Genomic DNA, 15,624 nt, shown 5'->3' on the forward strand with positions numbered 1-15,624 from the left:
AAAAAACGAAGCGCATATGTGCCACTATAGAAACCTTTCTGTGTCCTTTCTTCGTTTTTCAACCTATAAATAGATTGTAACTATGACGAGGTAAACAGTAAAACATAACAGGAAGAAGGAAAATTTAAGGTAAGATTATGGTTAAATGAATTTTAAATTTAAATGAAACCATTTTATTCAAGTTTATTTTGATTTATTTCAACTGAACTGTTCGTAGGATTTGAAACATATCTATTCAATTGAAGATAGATAACATTATTTACAAAAATATATTGGCATGTCCATCCTAGTGATGTCAACTTTTTTGGAATCCAATTACAATACAATATCGACGTTAAGCATTTTGATCATTATTGTGTAATTTTTTAATGCTTAATGTAGCAGAAAGAAAACAGCAATTATCATGTGATTATAAAGACAAATCTACCTAGTAAAAAAGAAAATGTTTATTTAAACAATCAGAGTTATCTCTCCTCATTCACTTACTGGAATTTTATGATTTATATTTTAATTTTTATAAAGCCAAACAAGTACAAAGTTGAAGAGCATTGAGGATCCAAAATTCCAAAAAAGTTGTGCCAAATACGGCTAAGGTAATCTATGCCTGGCATAAGAAAATCCTTAATTTTTCGAAAAATTCAAAGTTGTGAACAGGAAATTCATACAAATGACCACATTATTGATATTCATGTCAACACCGAAATGTTGACTACTGGGCTGGTGATACCCTCGGGGACGAAACGTCAGATTTTAATGTAATGTTCTAATGTATCGTATCTGATTAGCATATTCAGAGCGATACGAGTGAGAGAAAAAATGTATGAAAGTGTAAATGTTCGTTATAAATTTTGTAAAGTCCGAAAGGGCCTTGTGATTAGGTTTATGTAAAAGAGTTCAAGTTTTAATTTCAAGGATAAATTGTAACTTCATTCAACGTACGCTGAAAGATTCAAAGGTCTGCAAATACATTCAAGGTGGGTGTTGTTGATGTTGACCGTTAATAGTCTCTTATAACGTAGTTGATTACTATACACTTTTCTGGCCCTCATCTGGTATTAAACTATTGCTATGAATACATCAAATCATATCAAATTTTCCTAAATTGTTATGAGCCAAATTGTTTATTTTTCTACTTCCTTTACATATAAGTATATTATAATTTTTCTGTAATTAGTACCACTTGTTTATTCAGTTAACGATATCACTAATATAAAATAAAATCATTCAAAAAATCATTTGTGAAAATAATGAAATAGTCATGGTTTATGTAGTGGTTAATACCTGAAATAATATTATGTATTTTCCCTTCACATTAACAGGTTCTAAACTACGCCAGTCCTGATTACAATGTCTGGTGCAGGGGAAAAGTATGACGATGGGGACAAAGACTTAGCTCCTGAGGTAAAACGTATGAAATCGAGCTTCGAAAAGACAGACATAGCACTTATTGTCGATGGCAAAAGACTGTATATTAACAAAAATAAACTAATGGAGAAATCGCCAGTTTTTAAGACAATGTTAACAGCAGATTTTAAGGAAAGAAATGCGCTTGAAATTGAATTACCCAAAAAAGACTTGCATCATTTCTTGATGTTTCTAAGGTGCACCCTTGACGGGCATGATGATCAGATAAATAGTAAGTTTTAATAATAACATTTTTGAAAAGTTTGTTCCTCAATTGTAGTTAACATATTGATAATTGGTAAAATTGAAGGGTATTTTAAAATGGATTCACATAAAATGTGACATTTTTTGTAACGAAACACAAATATGACAGACGTGAACCAACGACAATCATTAAACTACAGGCTCATGAATTGGGACAGGCACATACATAATGTGGCGGGTGGAATATGTGTGTTTGCGTTCAACCCTTCTCTTATAACATTAACGGTACTAATTTTCCTGCACCAGATGCGCATTTCGACAATACATGTCTCTTCAGTGATGCTCGTGGCCAAAATATTTGAAATCTAAAGCTTTTATAAAAGGTGAAGAGCTATAATCCAAAAGGTCCAAAAAGTATAGCCAAATCCGTGAAAGGAATCAAAGATTTGCATGAGGGAGATACATTCCTTAATTTATTATAATTCTAACATTTTGTAACAGCAAATTTAAATAACACAAAAAATCCGTATTTACATGCTAGTACCGAAGTACTGGCTACTGGGTTGGCGATACCCTCGGGGACTAACAGTTCACAAGCAGAGGCATCGACCCAGTGGTAGTATAATAACATTAACGGTACTAATTTTCCTGCACCAGATGCGCATTTCGACAATACATGTCTCTTCAGTGATGCTCGTGGCCAAAATATTTGAAATCTAAAGCTTTTATAAAAGGTGAAGAGCTATAATCCAAAAGGTCCAAAAAGTATAGCCAAATCCGTGAAAGGAATCAAAGATTTGCATGAGGGAGATACATTCCTTAATTTATTATAATTCTAACATTTTGTAACAGCAAATTTAAATAACACAAAAAATCCGTATTTACATGCTAGTACCGAAGTACTGGCTACTGGGTTGGCGATACCCTCGGGGACTAACAGTTCACAAGTAGAGGCATCGACCCAGTGGTAGTATAATAACATTAACGGTACTAATTTTCCTGCACCAGATGCGCATTTCGACAATACATGTATCTTCAGTGATGCTCGTGGCCAAAATATTTGAAATCCAAAGCTTATATAAAAGGTGAAGAGCTATAATCCAAAAGGTCCAAAAAGTATAGCCAAATCCGTGAAAGGAATCAAAGCTTTGCATGAGGAAGATACATTCCTAAATTTATAATACTTCTAACATTTTGTAACAGCAAATTTAAATAACACAAAAAATCCGTATTTTCATGCCAGTACCGAAGTACTGGCTACTGGGCTGGTGATACCCTCGGGGACTAACAGTCCACCAGCAGAGGCATCGACCCAGTGGTAGTATAATAACATTAACGTTACTAATTTACCTGCACCAGACGCGCATTTCGACAATACATGTCTCTTCAGTGATGCTCGTGGCCAAAATATTTGTAATCCAAAGCTTATATAAAAGGTGAAGAGCTATACTCCAAAAGGTCCAAAAAGTATAGCCAAATCCGTGAAAGGAATCAAAGCTTTGCATGAGGGAGATACATTCCTTAATTTATTATGATTCTAACATTTTGTAACAGCAATTTTAAATAACACAAAAAATCCGTATTTTCATGCTAGTACCGAAGTACTGGCTACTGGGTTGGCGATACCCTCGGGGACTAACAGTTCACAAGCAGAGGCATCGACCCAGTGGTAGTATAATAACATTAACGGTACTAATTTTCCTGCACCAGATGCGCATTTCGACAATACATGTCTCTTCAGTGATGCTCGTGGCCAAAATATTTGAAATCCAAAGCTTATATAAAAGGTGAAGAGCTATAATCCAAAAGGTCCAAAAAGTATAGCCAAATCCGTGAAAGGAATCAGAGCTTTGCATGAGGGAGATACATCCTAAATTTATAATACTTCTAACATTTTGTAACAGCAAATTTAAATAACACAAAAATCCGTATTTTCATGCCAGTACCGAAGTACTGGCTACTGGGCTGGTGATACCCTCGGGTACTAACAGACCACCAGCAGAAGCATCGACCCAGTGGTAGTATAATAACATAAACGGTACTAATTTTCCTGCACCATATGCGCATTTCGACAATACATGTCCCTTCAGTGATGCTAATCTGTTACAGTGGTGTATCAATATATCATAAAAACAAACTTCAAAAATCAGTAGACGGATATAAATAGAAAGACATCTAACAAAAACACAGAGTCAACGTGAACTTTTACTTATACATCCCCATAACACAAAAAAAACCAAAGTACAGATCTGAGAATACTCACAATCACTGACTTCTAGTTATAAGCCAATAACAACTTATACAAAATTATGTATCTAAGACTAAAATGTCAATCAGTACATATCCAACATTAAATGGATTTATAGTAAAGACGTCTTAAACAGTGAAAGAAAACATGACATTATGTGATGCCAAACTATAGGTATCGGAAGATTTAATATAGTTCATGTGCATATGTGTAATATTTAGTATAATTTTAATTTACTGATATCAAAATCAATATTCATACCAATAAACTAATACTCAAAGATTTAATAACAGTGTTGAATAGGTAACCTTTTAAAATAAGTTCATTCAAAGGATTGATAAGTTTACCCGGGTCGAATTTAAACTTCCGGGCCCTGTTTACAACATCACTTTAAAATTTGGTATGTGCTATTCCGTATAAAATAAGTTTTCTGCAGGTACAGCCAAACTTGCAGACCAAATCTGTGTATCTGTGGAAGATTCAAGTAAATGTTTTATGTTATTTGTGTTAACGAAATCCCTGCGTTAATGATTTACTTGTAATACATAGATTGCGCTCTTGAAATGCAAAGCGCCAATACAGACACGAGACAGTCAGTATATTTAACGATTTGGGCTTCGACTTCCTGTATTTTCCTCTTTAAAGTCATAGGAAATGAGTGACTAGCGAAAATAAATATTAATCCAATTCTTGAACCAATGCATGTATATATCATATACTTAGCCTTCTGAACACGATTTAATAATTTTTTATGCCTTCATATCATATAATTGTAGAAAAGATTTTTTCTCTCTGTCTGTTATGATATGAAAATATGGCAGCTAATTTATTGTTGTGTTCTGATGCCGTAGTTTACTGGTTGTCACCTTATATAAACAACCAACAAAGAAGCATTGATTTTAAGCACGTGTATAACATGTACATTAAGATAATAGTGTATTTCAATGACAGATCTATGCGTATTGCGATCACTGGATGTTCACGCTGAATTCACTGCTTATGGAAACAATTGGCGAAATGTTTACTGGAAGCAAACAATTAAAAAAAATCTTCAAAATTTTTACAAATTATAATTTTTTTTTTAAAGTATATGTACATAATAGTTATCAAAGGTACCAGGATTATACTTACATAAGTTTTATAACAAAAACTAGCTATTTAATTATAAAAAAAACAAATGCATCATTTTTCATTTTAATCTGAAGTTTCATACGACTTTAATTTTGGTAGTTTGCAGGTTAAAATGAAATGTAAATCCTATCTTTCTATCAAACATAATTTTAATTCGTTTAGAATAAACTGCCTGATATACGAACTTACTAAAATTGAGGGACTAGACGTGAGGGTATTGCCTGATTTTTCATTTCAGAGGTACAGAAAATTTGACGTGACCTCAAATATATCAAACGTTTTCACATGAACTCAATTAGATGGATAGTCCGATATTACTTTGACGTCAAACGGCTGTTTTGTTAGACAAGCTATGGCAATATGACCTTAGAGAGCGTTCAATATCAAAACATTGATATTTGCCCGTCCAAAATTGATGCGCCACTTCGATGCTGGACTGATGTCCTTGCAATCATATAAATGGAGCCTTAATTTATTATTTTTTCTTTATCACTTATCTATATAAGTTTCTCGGTTTTGACATAAATATCAATAAGTTGGTCATTTTTGTAAATTTCCTGTTTACAAAACTTTGAATTTTTCGAAAAACTAAGGATTTTCTCATTCCAGGCATAGATTACCTTAACCGTATTTGGCACAACTTTTTGAAATTTTGGATCCTCAATGCTCTTCAACTTTGTACTTGTTTGGCTTTATAAATATTTCGATATGAGCGTCACTGATGAGTCTTATGGAGACGCAACGCGCGTCTGGCGTACTAAATTATAATCCTGGTACCTTTGATAACAATTTCTTCTTCTAAGATAAATAGTTGTGTTTAAATTTAACAAAAAATTTCATTTCACAAGATTATTATAAAAACGAGAAATGCTAAAAGGAAAATTGCAGGCTCAACAATTACTTAAGCAAAGTTTTGCATCAATGATTGGTTAACATATGAGATAGTGCATATTGGTATCCTTTTGTTTAAGCAACAAATATAATTGTATTGTGGTATTCTCCAAATATCACAACCAAAGATCTAGAAAGTCAAAAAACTTTAGGCCATTGTGAATCTTTTTTTAATTGATAATTATTGATTTTTATGACTCGGATTATTTGTGAGACAAGAACTTGACCGTATGCGATGTTTCACATTATTCTGTTGTATGAAAAAGCTTATTTCCACTTTTATTTTTCAGACATCAATGTTCACTGCATCATTCCAATAGCACACGAATATCAAGTGAAGGAAACTTTAGATAAAGCTGATATATTCTTGTCAAATAAATACCTACAAAGAAGTCTGAGGGATTGTTTAAGTACAGATATAATTAATGGTATTATCGAAGCCGAAAAATACGGTCTCACTCGAACGTTGAAAGAGTTGATAGACCGTGCATCAAGAAAAAAGTTTGAAACTTTTTCTAAGACAAGTGATTTCGATGCAATTTCAAAAGGAACTTTATATAAAATATCGATGGCAAGATGGCATAATGATATTGATGGTAATACTGGTGAACCATGTTCATTTACACTTGCTACAATCAATTCCGGAGTTCGAAACTAGTATTTTTAATAACAAAAAATTCATCATGATGAATTCTTAACTATATATTTTTCTGTCTTTTGCATTATGGTGAATATTATATCAGGAAATAGATATCAAAGTATTGACTAAAACTACAAAGAGCAATACTTATACCAGAATTAACCAGCAGTATATGACACAACAGGAAGAGTGGGTTGGACAGTTATTTTTTGCCGTGTTACAAAACTGTCATGAAATCATATATTTTTTTTGTCTCATTTCTTCTTTTAACAAGTATTAATTATCTGTGATTTCGCAAATAAATTTGAAGTTAACGTGTAACCTGTGTGGCTATTCTGTATCAAATGTGTGGATCATCAATTAAGAAGAAAGCAAAATATTGCCACATTTAAATGGTCATTTGATTATGACAGAATTGCTCCGTTTTTGTAGATCTCTGTTTTAAAATAAATAAAAAGAAGCTGAAAAAATTTCGCATAGTTAATCATATTAATAGAATGTTTTCATTGCATTTTGAAATGACGAATTTTGGTCGATTTGATTTTTTGTTGTTGAAAAAAATGAAAGAAAATGTCAATGACAATTACACTTTATATAAACTGTGTCTGAAATGCTTTCCTGTGATTTCCTCTACAGGGAGTGGTCAAACACTCCAAACAATAAAAACCAACGATATGTAATACATAAATAACATTTCGTGTTTGACCGATTAAAAAAAGAATAGTTCTTTTTATTATAAAGTTAATTCAATGATTACCAAATTCTTTATAAGCCCTTATTTGCATCACATGGAAGGAAATTCTTAATTTTGAATTTCAAAGTCGCAGGAAATGCCAAACATTAAATAAATCCTACCATTAATATTTCTATTTGCTATGTTCTCATGAACAGATTGACGAACGTCAATAACAAACTTACGCTGGAGGAATATTGAAATGTTTGCCCCTTTCTGTGTAATATAGAACGGATCTATAGAGAACATATATTCAAATATTGAACACCAAGTTAAACGGCAAATGAACTTTCCGATAAACTCTGTCAAAAAGTCACAGACACATAATCGTCCTTTAACGAAGTTGTTCATAACAATGTAATAGTCCTGGAAAATCATCAGATGAATGAAGCGCTAGATAATATATCAATGTTAAAACTTTCCTTGCTACTTATTTTTTAGTTCAAACGTTTGTTGAAACAGTGTACAGAATTATATAAGTAAGAATATTTGTATACAGATTACTGTACAACATATTTCGTAAATTAGATATATAATTTAAACTTCTTCCAACATATTTATTCAGTAGCAAAATTATATGAAGTTTCTTCCCTGCATCCAACTTTTAACTTGATATGTACACGTACGATATAGCTAGTTTTGCAAAGGCAATGTCGTATTTTTTTTCATCGCATTGTAAATAGTTCACATTCATAACATTAAAAGTGTTAAAATTACATAACTAGGAAATACATATATCATGATTTTAAATAATGCCGTGATTTTCCTCATTTGTGCTAATTTAAAATATTCTTTCCACTATACATATCAAGTAACAAATTACCTGTCCATAGCGGTATTAATCTTAATTGTTCACAAATGTTATAAATACATTTGTACTAAAAAGGAACTTGTGCAAATTTGTCCCATCTAACACTCCACCCCCCCTCACCCCCTCCCCCTATAGGACTATGATCCCGCAACGACTTCAGACCTTATAAAATTTTTAGAAGTTGAAGTAAGAACGCGATATTCTTAGTTAGGACATGCCAAGGTCTTCATGTTCGTGGAGGTTCACAACCAGATATTGAAGACCCCGTTTAGTGCGCCCTTAAAAGAAAACTCCAGTGTGGGAATTACGGCCGACTTATAACTGAATTTAAAGATGTAAAATCTACACTCACTCTTCAATTTGTTAGGGATGCCTGTAGATATGTTTGATGTATAATGGAACACGCCAAGTCATTCACAAGATAGACACCACGTAAGTGTCAAAATTAAAGGAGGGCTTGGAAGATATATAAGGCTTTTTGATTTCCAGAGTCAGATCAATAAAGTTTCTCGCAAGCTCTCCCATAATTTCATATTTTACGTTATAGTTTAATTAAATATTTTGTTTGAAGAAAAGGAGTAGTTGACATTACAAAGATTACACACTTGTTGTTGATACATCATATGCTTATTTTGCCATATGAATTATTAAAATTGATCATATGTGGGTTTTTAAGATCGCCTGGAACGAAGGACCAAGTGAGCTTTTTTCATCACTTGACGTCTGTCGTTTGTCGTTTTTAACTTTTACAAAATCTCCTCAGAAACTACAGGAAACAATGTAACCAAAGTTGACTTTATACGTCATCGGGGTCTTTAATTAAAAAACATGTGTCCGATGACCTCTCCTGCCAACCCAGATGGCCGACATGCCTAAAATTAAAACGTTTGTGGGTGAATTGTCAGTTTTGTCTATTATTTTGAAACCGTTATACTTATCAAACAGCTGCTATTACAACCTTATTCTCCGAAGAACAACTACTAGATGTTTGGAACAGTTTCAATGATTAAATTGATCATTGTGCAGATTAGATATACATATGTTTCACGTAAATAAACTCATCATAGATACCAGGACTAAATTTTGTATATACGCAAGACGCGCGTTAACGTTTCGTCTACAAAAGACTCTACATTTTGTAATTTAAATTTGGTTGTTCTAGAGAATATCGAAGAAAGAGTACTTAAAATCGAGAACCATGTGAAATGTGACTTGGAATGGAACTTTAGTTTTTTTACTTTCACTCAGTTGGCAACAGATGCTAGTGGAATATTAGTTTACCGTAGAGTACCAGTGATCCGTGCAGAAGCCATTGATTTTCATACTTAAAGTATGAAGTTTGTCTGTTAATTCCTTTGTAGAAGTTACGTAATTATATAAATATTACGGTTGACAAATTTTAATGTCGTGTGTAGAGTCTCTTAGACAAAAAGGAGTCAGTACGCATATTTCAAAATATTACGACATACTTCAGTTTTCTAGTAAAATAAGATGGCAGAAACAAAATGAAGGAAGGTGATTTTGAAGAGAAGGTGCATCAAACGTTATTACATTGTTGGTCTGGCAACCTCTTTTATTGAAAACCTTATTTAGCATTTGTCTAATAATCAATCGCCAGCAGAAGTTAAAGCTCAGATACACATGATACAGTGTGGTGATTAAATTTTCATATTTCTAGGAATTATATTCTTTATGGCCATCGTGATGTCGGAACCACAGCTTGTCTGAAGACCTGCATGTTAATCGTGGTTCAAAAATGACCACATTACTGCACTCAGAAACCATTCGCAGGATAAAATATTTTAAAATTGCAACACAGAATCAAATTTTATATACTTGAAATATAAATCGTATAATGCTGAATATCATACTTCATGTGTGGTTTTCGTTTGTTGCTCGTTTTGAATTAGTTAGGCCGCGACCTTTTTTTCCCTCAATTTTTTATATTTTGATATGTTGTGACCTTTTATAGATTTATATATATACGGTGTAAGTTTTGTAAATTGTTGAAAGTCATACGGTAACACATAGTTGTTATCATCTACATCATTTGGTCTCTAGTCAATTTTTGTTTCCTTGCCAATTATACTACATCTTCCTTTTTTTCTAGAAAAAAATTTAGGTATACGTTTTAAAAATAAAATGACAAAAATACCGGATGAACATTCAAACCGGAAAGAATGTAGTAAAAAGGCAAAATTTAAAGCCCAAACACATTGAACGCATGGATAACTGCTATATTTCTGACTATGTATAAATTGTTGGATTAAGGGGGCTCCTGGGTATAAATGAATTTTTTTTCTAATATAGGATTTCGCTATATTTTTTCATAAATGAACTTTATCATATACTTAAAAGAAAAATGAAATAAAAAAATGGGGTCACCGTTCATTTAAGCTAAAATCTGCCTCTGGAAGAAGCATACATTTTTGTTAATGTCCTTTATTTCTGTTAACTTATAGGAAAAAAAGAGGAAATATCGAAATAAAAAAATAACCTAATATAAGAAATCACTTAAATTTTACAAGTATTTAGTTTATGTACAGCTTATTTGAAAATAATAATAAAAAATATAGGTCACCGATGAGTTAAAAAAGATATTTCAAATTTAAGGCCAAAAAATGGCATGTTTGCACCAAAGGGAGATAATTTGGAGCTTTTTCAATTTTTAAAGTCATTTGGGGCCAAACCAAATCAATTTTTTGGGTTGTTTTTTGTAGCATATCATAAAGTTACAACTAGTAGTGTAATAAATAAAATTTGTAATGAAAAAATAAAGGTTTAATTTTTTGCTAAAATTTTTGTACCCATGAGCCACCTTAAACCTGGCTGTGTAGCTAGATTAACCGCTCACATATATGACCTTCTCTTAATAACTTTTTCGTTAGTCTGGCATAGCGCATCACTAAAGATACATTAATTTTCAAAATACGCATCTGGTACAGAAAAATTGGTATCGTTTATGTTATAACTACCTCTGGGTCGATTCCCTGCTGGTAGACTGATAGTACCTGAGGGTATCACCAGCACAGTTGCCAGTACTTTAGTACTGGCATGAGCATATGGATTTTATATTATCAAAATTTGCTGTAACGAAATTTTGGAAATTGTTTAAAATTTAGGATTGCATCTCCCTCTGATTCCTTGCCCGGCTTTGGCTATTATTTCTAGTCCTTCTTTGTTAATAGCTTTTTATATTTTTATTAATCTTTGGATTTTCAATATTTTGGCCTCGAGCCTCGAGCATCACTGAAGCGACATTGATTGTCGAAATGCGCATCTGGTGCAGAAACATTGGTACCGGTTATGCTATTAAAGAAACATATCGGTATTTGATATTATATTCTGCAGATATAGGTTTCTGACACAGAATAATTGCAACAAATACTTTCTTGTATAAAGTTAAACTTAAAGATTCAAAGCTTTGTACTTTTTGTAAGATTTCTGATGAAACCATGGAGCATTTATTCTATGAATGTCCAATAACACATTTTATATGGCAATCTTTTTCACAAAAATTGAAAAGATATTTTGTGAACTTTACATTATCTAAGAAGCATATTTTTCTTGGTCTTCAAAATGAGAGTTTACTGTTGAATTTGATCATTATTATTGCAAAGAACTATATATACAAATGTAAGTTGTATGAAAAGAAACCAAGTATTATAGGACTATTAGCAAAAATAAGAAAATATCAGGAAAATGAACATTATATAGCAAAGAAAAATGGTACCACACCTTATTTTCAAAAATTCTGGGCCCCAGTAGATTACATTTTTACTGATTAGTAATAATTACTTTTGATTCAAATCATATAAAATAAAAAAAAAATGAAACTTAATTTATAAAGAGCAGATCTTTACAAGGATAACATTTTTCTTTGCAATACACAAGTTGATATATATGTTTTGTTAATGCAATTGCGAGAATGTGTGTGTGTATGTGTGTGTGTTTTCTTTTCCCCTTTTTATTATAATGTTAATATTCAAATAGTATATATTCACAGTAGAAGAAAAAAAAATGTAGTCAATTTTTTGTTGTATATATTAAACCCCTTAACACCATAGTCAGGTGGTGATGTAAAGGGATTGTAAAAGCCTGACTACTGAAAAAAAAATAAAAAAAAAAAAAAAAAAGTTTCTGATACGATTTAAAAGGAGTTATTGAAAAAAGGTTAATCAATGTAAGTGTGGTTTTCACGCATCGTTGACAATGTAATGGAATTTGATGCGACTGTCATACAAGTGAGAGGTTTAGCTAGCTATAAAACCAGGTTCAATCCACCATTTTCTACATTAGAAAATGCCTGTACCAAGTCAGGAATATGACAGTTGGTATCCATTCTTTTTGATGTGTTTGGACTTTTGATTTTGCCTTTTGATTTTGTACTTTCCTTTTTGAATTTTCCTCGAAGTTCAGTATTTTTGTGTTTGTACTTTTTTCTTCACTATTCAAAGAATTGTTCTAGCGACAAACAGATGTTCAGTACATGGTATCAAAGTTTTACCTCGGGAACTTATAGCAGAATAGTTTTAGTTTTCTCGGCGTAAGATTACCTGTAGTTTTAACATATGTGCCTTTTTTTGATAGTTTTGTTTTCATTGACAATCACTTTTTATGATAAAATTCATTATACATGAACTTTCGTTTTTATGTAAATGTTAATACTAATTAGGTAAAAACAATTTTTAGAAGGAATATTAAACACAAAGTCTCCCTGATTGTCCGAAAATGGCTTATTTTACTGCACTTAAAACTAAAAAATTATAATTAAAAAATATAATATCATTCTGCTATGCAAAACCTGAGTAATATCTGATGACAATTATATAAGCTCTAACAAACAGACGAACGGACAATGTAATTTTAATATGACATTTATTTAATGAATGGAGTTAAAAAATTTCGACATTTTGTGTTTCACCAGCTGAACAGTGATATTCAATTCAAAAGTTCATATTTCAGAGAAAAAAAAAGATTGTACTAAATAAATCGTATCTTAGTATTCGTGGTAGAAATAGTCAACCAGAAAGCGTAAACATTTTTTTTAAGGAGAATGTGCCTTAAAACGAGCCCATGTTTTGATGACGTTGTACAAAGCTGTGCCTGGACATGTAGAGGTACTAACATCTCGATGTCCAAACAAAGCGTAGGATGATGAAACTTTTCCTTTAGTGATTCCACATTGGATCAACTTTTTAACAGCATTTAAAGCAGCAGAATTGGGAGAACGGGTAGCAAAATTTCCCATAAATGAGGCGGCTAACCCACGGCTGTTATAGCCTGAAGTATGAGCCCCTACTTTATCCCAGCCTCTTCCCTCATAGATTTTTCCATCTTCACCAACAAGGAAGCTGTAACCAATGTCTGCCCAGTCTGTAAATATTAAATAATTTTTATTTAATTTGGTATTTTTTTTGTACATGAACAAAGGTGGTATTAAAGACCATTGTAAATATATCACGTTTTTTAATGTTTAACATCATATCGTTATTTGCATGCTTTCTCCCTTGTTTTCGTCTGCCTGTTGTCACACGTTTTAAGGACAAGGAACCAGTCGAGAGTTTGCTATTGTTAAGTGAAATTACAAATGCTGTTGTCGCATTCTTTTAGTGATCGTGAACATTCTTTGATACAGTATCATCTTGTATTGCTTAACATTCAGTTGGGTTTTTCAAACAAGATATTGTAAGGCAATATCTAACGTTATACTAGGGCTTTATTTCCTCACAAGGAATGTATAAACCAATGTTGCCGAGTGATGATGCTAAATTGATCTATAAATACATTTTACGGACACCATTACGAGTTGGTATATTTCAACTGTCATAACTACAATCCTGTGTCCCTTCCTACAAATGTAACCTAGCAAATAAGACTTACCATCGTATGTGTACTTGTATGTGCAACACGACGGGTGCCACATGTGAAGCAACTGAGATCATCTTCATTTTTGTGGTAATCATGTTTCTCAGTCCATAGTTTTAATGCGTTTTTTTTTTATTTAATGTTATCTTCTATTTTCTATTATCTTTTTTATACATAGATTGTCAGTTGATATGTCCCTTTTGGTATCTTTGGTATCTCTTTTTTTTTGTTACGTTTTCTAGATAACTTTTATTATTTTACCGGTCGCTGTAGCTTGAGAATTGGTACTTTTGTATATCTAAGAAACATATCGAAGTACAAGCACATATTTGGATATCGAAAACGCTTAAAGCGTTAGGACCAAAATGATTTTTATAATAAAACCTAAATCCAGCTAAGGTAAATTTTGCTTTAAAAGTGAAACATAATTTCCTAGTTACAACATATCTATTGCTACTGATTCCTACCTAACTTTGAAAATAAAAGCGAAGCAAGGGGAATACAAGATGGGCAACTATATTTAATTTTTAGTTTTATAATTTTTATTGAATAACTCACTGCGGCTATCCATGTGGTAATTTTGTATTCCTTTCATTTTTGATATGCATGTAGAAAACGATGTACAATATCCACCAGCAGTATGATGTATAAAGAAGTCGGGAACTGGCGTATATATTGTCGATGTACTTCCTGGTCGTCGAGCTCCCCAGCTGTCACGTGATATTATCTTTACATCAGAACAGTCACCAGTATCTTGTTCTACAAACGAATTCAATAATATACTAATAACTTGAACATATTTATATTGTCTAATGGGCATGTTCCTACCATATGAGCTTGATGAGTGTTTGTACCATACGCGTATAATCCAACCTTGTCCTTATGGTCGAACTATATGAGTATTATACACGTTTGTTTATTGACGGAGTGGACCATGTTAGTATTAAGACCATGTAGGTATTTTTCTAATCAAGTTTTCTAAGTTGCTAATTGAATTAAGTTATCTTAGTGTAAAAATAATGTTTCAGACAAAAACTTCTTATATAAGAAGAGGATTTAATAACACAAATTCATGTGTGTTAAGCAACTGCATTCTTGCTAAAAAGTTCATTAAAATATTCTTTTTTCTTTTTATTAGGACAAATGGAGAAAAAAAACAATTCACTACGAATCTAACTTGTAAATTGATTTCGCTGTGTCCATTTATCACGTCACAATCCCTTCCATATGGAATAAATCAACATTCCCTTTGTAGAATCTTTTAAATAATAGGACTGTTATGCATGGTCCGGTAAAAAAATATTGATAAATACCCGATCAATGCGAGTATGTTAGTACCATACGATAATTCATGTATGTTCCAAATAGAACCGGTTTGGTTTCTTTATTCATGTCTAAATGAATGTATTTCAATGACATGAATGAGAAAGTACGAATTTATCTATATAATTATGTGAAATTATGTACATTTTGAAAATCTCTAATATTATAATTTTTATAGATATCTTCACTAATTATAGGTTATTTGTCATGAGTCATCAGAAAAGAAAACTAATTTGACTAGTCCTTGTTAAATTTCCCATTGTACACAATCGAATGCAATAGTAAATAACAAATTCTTTTACAGCATATGCCCTGTATGCATTTGGCTGTCTTTAATTTGGCTGAAACATAAGCAACACGACGGATACCAC

General features: G+C 32.0%; 1 protein-coding gene and 1 long non-coding RNA gene across 2 annotated transcripts in view; one reads left to right on the forward strand and one right to left on the reverse strand.

Moving 5' to 3' along the window:
* The window catches only part of LOC143056740 (uncharacterized), a 415,780-nt gene that overhangs the window by 229,616 nt on the left and 170,540 nt on the right, over positions 1-15,624 (reverse strand). The gene's annotated exons all lie outside the window — the stretch shown is intronic.
* On the forward strand, positions 71-6,434 carry LOC143056791 (uncharacterized). The gene is made up of 3 exons (XR_012972508.1): positions 71-129; positions 1,320-1,636; positions 6,169-6,434. It is a non-coding gene; the product is annotated as an uncharacterized LOC143056791 (long non-coding RNA).

This window comes from Mytilus galloprovincialis, chromosome 13 (assembly GCF_965363235.1).
Source record: "Mytilus galloprovincialis chromosome 13, xbMytGall1.hap1.1, whole genome shotgun sequence".
In the NCBI taxonomy this organism is placed as follows: Eukaryota; Metazoa; Mollusca; class Bivalvia; order Mytilida; family Mytilidae; genus Mytilus; species Mytilus galloprovincialis.